Genomic DNA, 7,180 nt, shown 5'->3' on the forward strand with positions numbered 1-7,180 from the left:
AAAGACAAAACAAGTGGCATGAGGAACCCAGTAACAGTGATGATAGTCATTGTGTCTGTGGAGTTTACGCTGTACACAAGTGCCTGTGTGCTCCACGTGGCTGTCCAACCGGAGGGAACAGCGTGGGCCTGTTTGCCATCTGTAACAGCTACGTAGGCTTCTCCAGTTGCACCATGTTTCCAGCATGGACGGTGAGCAGCGTTGCCGTTACATGTTGTCCTTTTGTGGAGGGAGAGTACTACATCCCTAATCGCACCATATCCCCATTATAGTGCACTACTTTTGACCAGAGGCCTATAGGGCACTACACTATCTGGGGAATAGGGTGCCATTTGGGATGCATACCGTGCTATTCCAAACCACTGTGACAGTATGTTGGTAGTAGTGTATGTGTGACATACTGTCATCAAACTCAATTTCACATTTTGTCAGGCAGCAGTCTCCCACTCACAAAATGTGATGAATGTGGGCTATTCATTAAAACTGGGCTATATTGACGTACACATCTGTTTATTCAAGAGAACGACAACAGGTCAACGTAGCACTACAATTAGTATACATTTAAGTATACAACTTAAATTGCAGTATTAAACTACAATTACAGTATGTTATAACTTGAGGCCTAGTCTCTTTTTAAAATGGTGGATGTTTCTCTCTAAATAACACAAGAAATGTACCTGAAATGGCTGACTGTCAGCCTACTACTGTGTGTACAAATGACAACATAGGCTAAGTTGATAGCATGAACGTCAGATACCATAAGTACCTATTTGATTCATTATCAGGTACATATAGTTTGTCTTGGATATTCCTCTCTGGCTCCAGTGCTCTCTCCTTCATTGCTCTCTTCACTATCAGACCAGCTCTCAACAGTGGTAGGAGAGCCATTGCTCACTACTCCTCAATATTATCTCAGGTAGGCAATGAAATATTATCTCAGGTAGCCTATAAATATGTCTCAAGTAGGTGTTTGTGCACGCTTAAGGATTTGTCACTGCATTAGAGCATTATGACATGGCGTGGAATCCAGATTGATATGAATCCAAACAAGATATGCTCAGTATGGTTACATGGAGTATCAGTTTGTATTCCAGGTTACATAATGCCCAGGATGTCAAAAAATACTTGCTAGTTTATATGCATGCTGATTTCTGGGGCTGCAATACATGCTTGGTGGGAATTTGTGTGTGATCGGGACAAGATCAGCTTTTATACGCCAAATGTATTTTGTTACTTGGAAGGTGTTCTTATCTTCATGTTTTAAAATAATCATTCTGCATTGTATTACTGCTGCTGTTTAATTATTTGTTACTTTTATTTTTGTATTTTTTATCTAAAACCTTTTTTTCTTCTTAAAACTTCTTAACCATCGTTGGTTAAAGGCTTGTAAGTCAGCATTTCACTGTAGGGTCTACACCTGTTGTATTCGGCGCATGTGACAAATACAATTTTAGTTTATTTTCCTCTCTGTCAATATATTATTAAGTTTTCTTTGTTTTTCTGTTCTATTCCACCAGTGATCCTGTGTACCAGTACTTGTAATCCTCTTCCTGGTGTCCATCGAAGAGCAGTCACCCCTGATGTTCAGATATCTTGGGGGTCTTTCTACATCTGCTGTGCCACCTCTTTTATGCATGGTATGTTCCGTCATCCTGGGCCTTGTGAAGTCCCATTCGGATTGTACCAACTAACACAAGCCTAAGGATGGTTCGCCCGTCATAGCACCGTAGACTCAATCGCAAATTGTCTCAGAGATAGATATTACACCGTGTCCCTACCATGTCTATTAAAAAAAGTACATTCATTATTTGTTTTCTAATAAACTACATAATCCTCTCACCCCTTCAGAATAAGCATGAAAAAGCTATATATTTACAAATCACTAATTGCAGCTCAATCATTTATCTTGACGAAAACGGCTGATGTGACATTTGCATGGCTGAAGGTACACGACAACATTGTGCAAGAAACTGAAGTCTAATTCCATGCAATCGATGAAAAAGGCGGCGGGATCCTCCTGTCAATTAAACCAAGAACAAACACTGCCACCTAGTGGCAGTCACATCATACAATCTGGCAAGACATCTCCAAACTAAAAATAATATGTTACTCATCAAAACTTGTATGAGGACCCTTTTTTTTTTTTAATTATTGCATTTGCAAATTAGCAGTATTTTATTGGGATAACAAACAGCTCTTTAGGACGGCCTTCCGTAGAAGGTTTGACTATGTGTAAAATAAAAAAATAAGATGACAGGTGCCTAGAATCACCTTTTTTATTTGACATGTCGCGTAAACATGAACAATATGCAGACAGTGAAAGGAAAACGTAATACAGGATGGTTGCCGTGCCCCCCAAATAAACGTGAATTACAATAGGTGCTTTCATTAATACAAAGCAGAGACAGCGATCTATATGATTCATTTCCCTGCAGTAAAGTTAACCTATAAAGATAGATGATATATTTAATTCTGCGCATTAATCAACTGGATATTCATAGTGTTGCATCCCAAAAGGGCACTCTATTCCGTATATAGTGCCCTACTTTGGACCTGGGCCTTTATAGTGCCATTTGGGACACATCAATAATAGTGCTTAAATTACTGAAAGTGGACAGCTTGGCAGTGCAAGCTCATTCCAGTTGTCCATGAAGACATGCCAGCAAGGGTTCTTTTCTTCTCATGATCATCCTTCATATCAGCACCAACCAACAGCTAACACACAGAAACAAGAACACAATAGGCTAAAACAGGTTGCGATGGTGAGAAGAGAAAAGAGCTGTAGGGGTTGATGGGAAGTTTGGTCGATATTGAATTGATTGTCACTTAATATATTTAGAGAGTTCACCTGTTCTATAAAGAAAAGAGGATGATTTGTCACTTGGGGCGACGTAGTTAGCTGCCTTTCCAGTCTTCTTAAGTGTTTCCAGAAGCACGTCCGTGCCTTGTCAGACTCAATGAAAACCTTCTTGTTGGGGAGGTCGATCTCAAATTGGACACCACCTTACGCCAACAAATAAGACAAAAGAGAAAATAAAACAATTTAGCAAGCCAGTCAACAGACACAAGTAATCTATATTTGCTGAATTTAGCTAAACCAACGCACACCATTCTCAACAAAGCGTAGCCTGTGTGTGTGTTTGTTAACAGATGTTCCAGAAAGCTGGATTTGCTGTGACATTTAGCTACTCACCCAGTTTATTGAGGACTCGGGTGACATTTAGCTACTCACCCAGTTTATAGGACTCGGGGACATTTAGCTACTCACCAGTTTATTGAGGACTCGGGTGACATTTAGCACTCATCCAGTTTATTGAGGACTCGGGGACATTTAGCTACTCACCTTAGCTCTTTCCAGTTTTTGAGGACTCGGGTGACATTTACTACTCACCCAGTTTATTGGACTCGGGTGACATTTAGCTACTCACCCAGTTTATTGAGGACTCGGGGACACTTTAGCACTCACCCAGTTTTATTGAGGACTCGGGTGACATTTTACGCTACTCACTCCAGTTATTGGGACTCAGGGACATTTAGCTACTCACCCAGCTTTATTGAGACTCGGGGACATTTAGCTACTTCACCCAGTTTATTGAGGACTAGACAGTTTAGCTACTCACCCAGTTTATTAAGGACTCGGGTTGACTGCCCCAGAGCAAATCCCTCAACATGTCATGTCACAAAGAATTTCGTGCTTCTGTGGAATTAATTCAAAAAATGATTCATATTCAGGTTGTGTGTCCATTCTCATGCTAGTATGGGACAGCTATAAACCAGTTAGCAAGCAATGACTAGCCTAAGCTACGCTAGGCTATTGCATTAGTTTATTAAATTCAGCTGCTAATAAAATCAGCTGTAATACACAATTTAATTGGCATATACAGCCTTAAACTAATGCCTGCAAAATCATGTAAATGTTCCTTACAAGCCAAAATGTTGAATTAAAATTACCTTTAAACTACTCTAATCGGTTTCTGTCCGGTTGAATTTGTATCTTTCACTGCTTGAAATTTGAGACAAAATTCCACAGGAAAGTATTGTATACGCTATAGAGCCCCACATGGAGATGTTCATATAGCCATAAAATTCTTAGCGGGTCAAACAGGGAAATGGTCCAATCATTTTTTTCACCATTCATTTTTCCATAAGTTGATTTTTAGGAAACACTTAAAATAAGGCTGCCGTTTCTTAGGTTATACCCTGGAGTTAGACATTTTGATACCCATTAAAATCTCTCTCGTACAAGGTGGACTTTTATCAATATATTCGCTCTGCCATGAATGTGTCCACCACCATGGACTCTTCGGAGAACCATTCAAACCCTCAACCCTTTTAACAAGCCGTTTGCATATGAAATGCTCTGGACAGCCCGTTCTTTGGCCCACCTCATTTCTCTTTCCTTCTGGTGGTGCATTCAAAGACGTGCTGCATGTTCCCACCACCAGTTTACAACCGTGTCACATTTTCATCACTTTGAAACACAATGACATGATTCTTTTCCACAAACTTGACAATCTGGCTTCTCCCTTCTGCAAACACTTGCCTACATAACGCAAAAGCTTCACATATCCACACTGCATTCGTCTTGGCGACAAATTGCTTTGACTTCTGTAGTTTATACAGCTGCATTCGGAAAGTATTCAACCCCTTGAGTTTTGCATATTTTGTTACGTTACAGACTTATTCTAAAATGGACTAAATTATTTATTTGCCCTCAGCAATTTAAAACACAATAACCGGAAATATTCAGACCTTTACTCAGTACTTTGTTGAAGCACCTTGGCAGCCGATAACAGCCACACGTTTTCTTGGTATTATGACGTTACAAGCCTGGCACCACCTGTATGGGGAATTTCTCCCATTCTTCTCTGCAGATCTTTCTCAAGCTCTATCAGTTGGATACGGGGGAACGTTCGCTGCAACAGCTATTTCAGGGTGTTCAATCGGTTCAAGTCTGTGCTCTGCTGGGCCCACCAGAGACTGCGTCCGGAAAGCCACTCCTCGTTGGGGGTCTGGGGGCTGGTTTTGTGGTTAGGTTTTCCAATTTTTTCCTGTTGCGGTTGTGAACCTTCTCCCCAGTCTGAGATCCTGAGACCTCTGGAGCAGGGTTTCATCAAGTCTCTCTGCTACTTGCTCCGTCTTCATCTTTTCCCTCGAGCCTGACTAGACTCCCAGTACCCTGCCGCTGAAAAAAACATCCCCACAGCATGATGCACGCCCCAGACGTGATTCGTCGCATTCAGGACAAAGAGTTCAATCTTGCGTTTCATCAGGACCAGAGAATCGATTTTCTCATGGTCTGAGAGTCATTAGGTGCCTTTTGGCAAAAACTCCAAGCGCGGCGGCGTCATGTGCCTTTTACTGAGGAGTAGGCTTCCATCTGCCACTCTACCGGTAAAGGCCTTTATTGGTGGAGTGCTGCAGAGATGGTTGTCCTTCTGGAGGTTCTCCATCTCCACAGAGAACTCTGGAGCGCTGTCAGAGTGACCCATCAGGTTCTTGGTCACCTCATGACAAGGCCCTTCTACCCCATTGCTCAGTTTGGCAGACCCAGCCAGCTCTAGGAAGTGTCTCGCGTAGTTCCAAACGTTTTCCATTTAAGTGTGGATGGAGCGCCACTGTGTGCTTGGGGACCTTCAATGCTGCAGAAAATGTTTTTGTATGCTTTCCCCAGATCTGTGCCTCGACCACAATCCTGTCTCGGAGCCTCTACGAACAATTCTATTCAACCTCATGGCTTGGTTGTTGCTCTGACATGCCACGATCAACTGTGAACCTTATATAGACAGATGTGTGCCTTTCCAAATCATGTCCAAATCATTTGAATTTACCACAAGGTGGACTCCAATCAAGGATAATCAAAATGTAAACAGGATGCACCTGAGTTCAATTACGACTTTCCCGAAGACATCCTTTGTTCTTACCACCCAGGCAATTTAACTGATGTCAAGGCTTAACCAAAACAACGCAGGCGGAAAAGAGGAATCGAACGGTCTTCTTGTCCGATTTAGGAGGCATGCGACACCTACCGCTTCATATATTAACTCGCTAATGTTCGTCCCTGGATAACAAAGTCAACAAGATCAGGGCAAGGGTTTTCTTTCCAGAGAGAGTAAATCACATCAGGGATTGTAACATACTCTGTTTCACGGAAACATGGGCTCTCTCGCGGATATACTGTTCAGAGTCGTACCAGCCATCGGAACTCTCAGTTCATCGCGGACAGAATAAACATCTCTCCGAAAGATTATTGTCAAGCCGTATATATCCCCCTCAAGCCCGATACCCCTCAAGGAAGCTTCCACTGAACTTTATGCAAAACTGGAAAACCATATATCCTGAGCCTGCATTTATTGTAGCTGGGGTTTTTGAACAAAGCGGAATTTGAAGAAAGGATGCCTAAATTCTATCAGCATATCGACTTTAGTATTCCACGCTGCTAAAACACTAACCACTGTTACTCCCAACTCAAGGATGCATACAAGGCCCTCCCCCGCCCTTCTTTCGGAAAATTTGACCACAACTCCCATTTTTTGCCTCCTCCCTTCCTGCAGGCAGAAACTCAAACAGGAAGTACCCATCCTTCAGGACTATGCAATGCTGGTATTGACAATCGGAATCACGCTTCAAGATTTTTTTGAGTCACGCAGACTGGATATGGTCTGTGTAGCTTCCCGGAATAAACAATTGATGAAATACTAAACGGTTAACTGCCTTTATAAGAAGTTATAGAGATGTTGTACCCACTGTGACTATTAAAACCTACCCTAATCTAAATCATGGATAGATGGCAGCAGTCGCCCGCAAAATGAAAGCACAAACCACCGCATTAAACATGCAAGGGACTGAATAGGGAAAATATAAACAGAGTAGTCATTCCTCCGCAAGGCAATCAAACAGGCAAAACATCAGTATAGAGACCAAAATGGAGTCACATTCAACCGCTCAGGACACGAGACGTAGCAGGTCTACAGACAATCAAACGGACTACCAAAAGGAAAATTTAGCCACATCGTGACCACCGGACGTCTGCTCCTGGAAAAGCTAAACACCTTCTTTGCCCGCTTGAAGTAACACAGCTCCACCGAACGCGCGCCCGCTACCAAGGACTGTGGGCTCTCCTTCTCCTGGCCGATGTGAGTAAGACATTTAAATGTGGTTAACCCTCGCAAGGCTTCGT

At 42.3% G+C, this 7,180-nt stretch overlaps 1 long non-coding RNA gene across 2 annotated transcripts; it reads right to left on the reverse strand.

Moving 5' to 3' along the window:
* Window positions 1–2,510: 2,510 nt before the first annotated feature.
* On the reverse strand, window positions 2,511–3,656 carry LOC139027990 (uncharacterized). 2 transcript variants are annotated; one of them, XR_011480125.1, is made up of 3 exons: window positions 3,621–3,656; window positions 2,849–3,003; window positions 2,511–2,715 (listed from the first exon to the last, which is right to left on the reverse strand). It is a non-coding gene; the product is annotated as an uncharacterized lncRNA (long non-coding RNA). The 2 variants fall into 2 exon arrangements; XR_011480124.1 differs by lacking the exon at window positions 3,621–3,656 and adding an exon at window positions 3,194–3,219.
* Between the last annotated feature and the right edge of the window lie 3,524 nt (window positions 3,657–7,180).

The sequence above is a fragment of the Salvelinus sp. IW2-2015 genome, linkage group LG6.2 (assembly GCF_002910315.2).
Source record: "Salvelinus sp. IW2-2015 linkage group LG6.2, ASM291031v2, whole genome shotgun sequence".
In the NCBI taxonomy this organism is placed as follows: Eukaryota; Metazoa; Chordata; class Actinopteri; order Salmoniformes; family Salmonidae; genus Salvelinus; species Salvelinus sp. IW2-2015.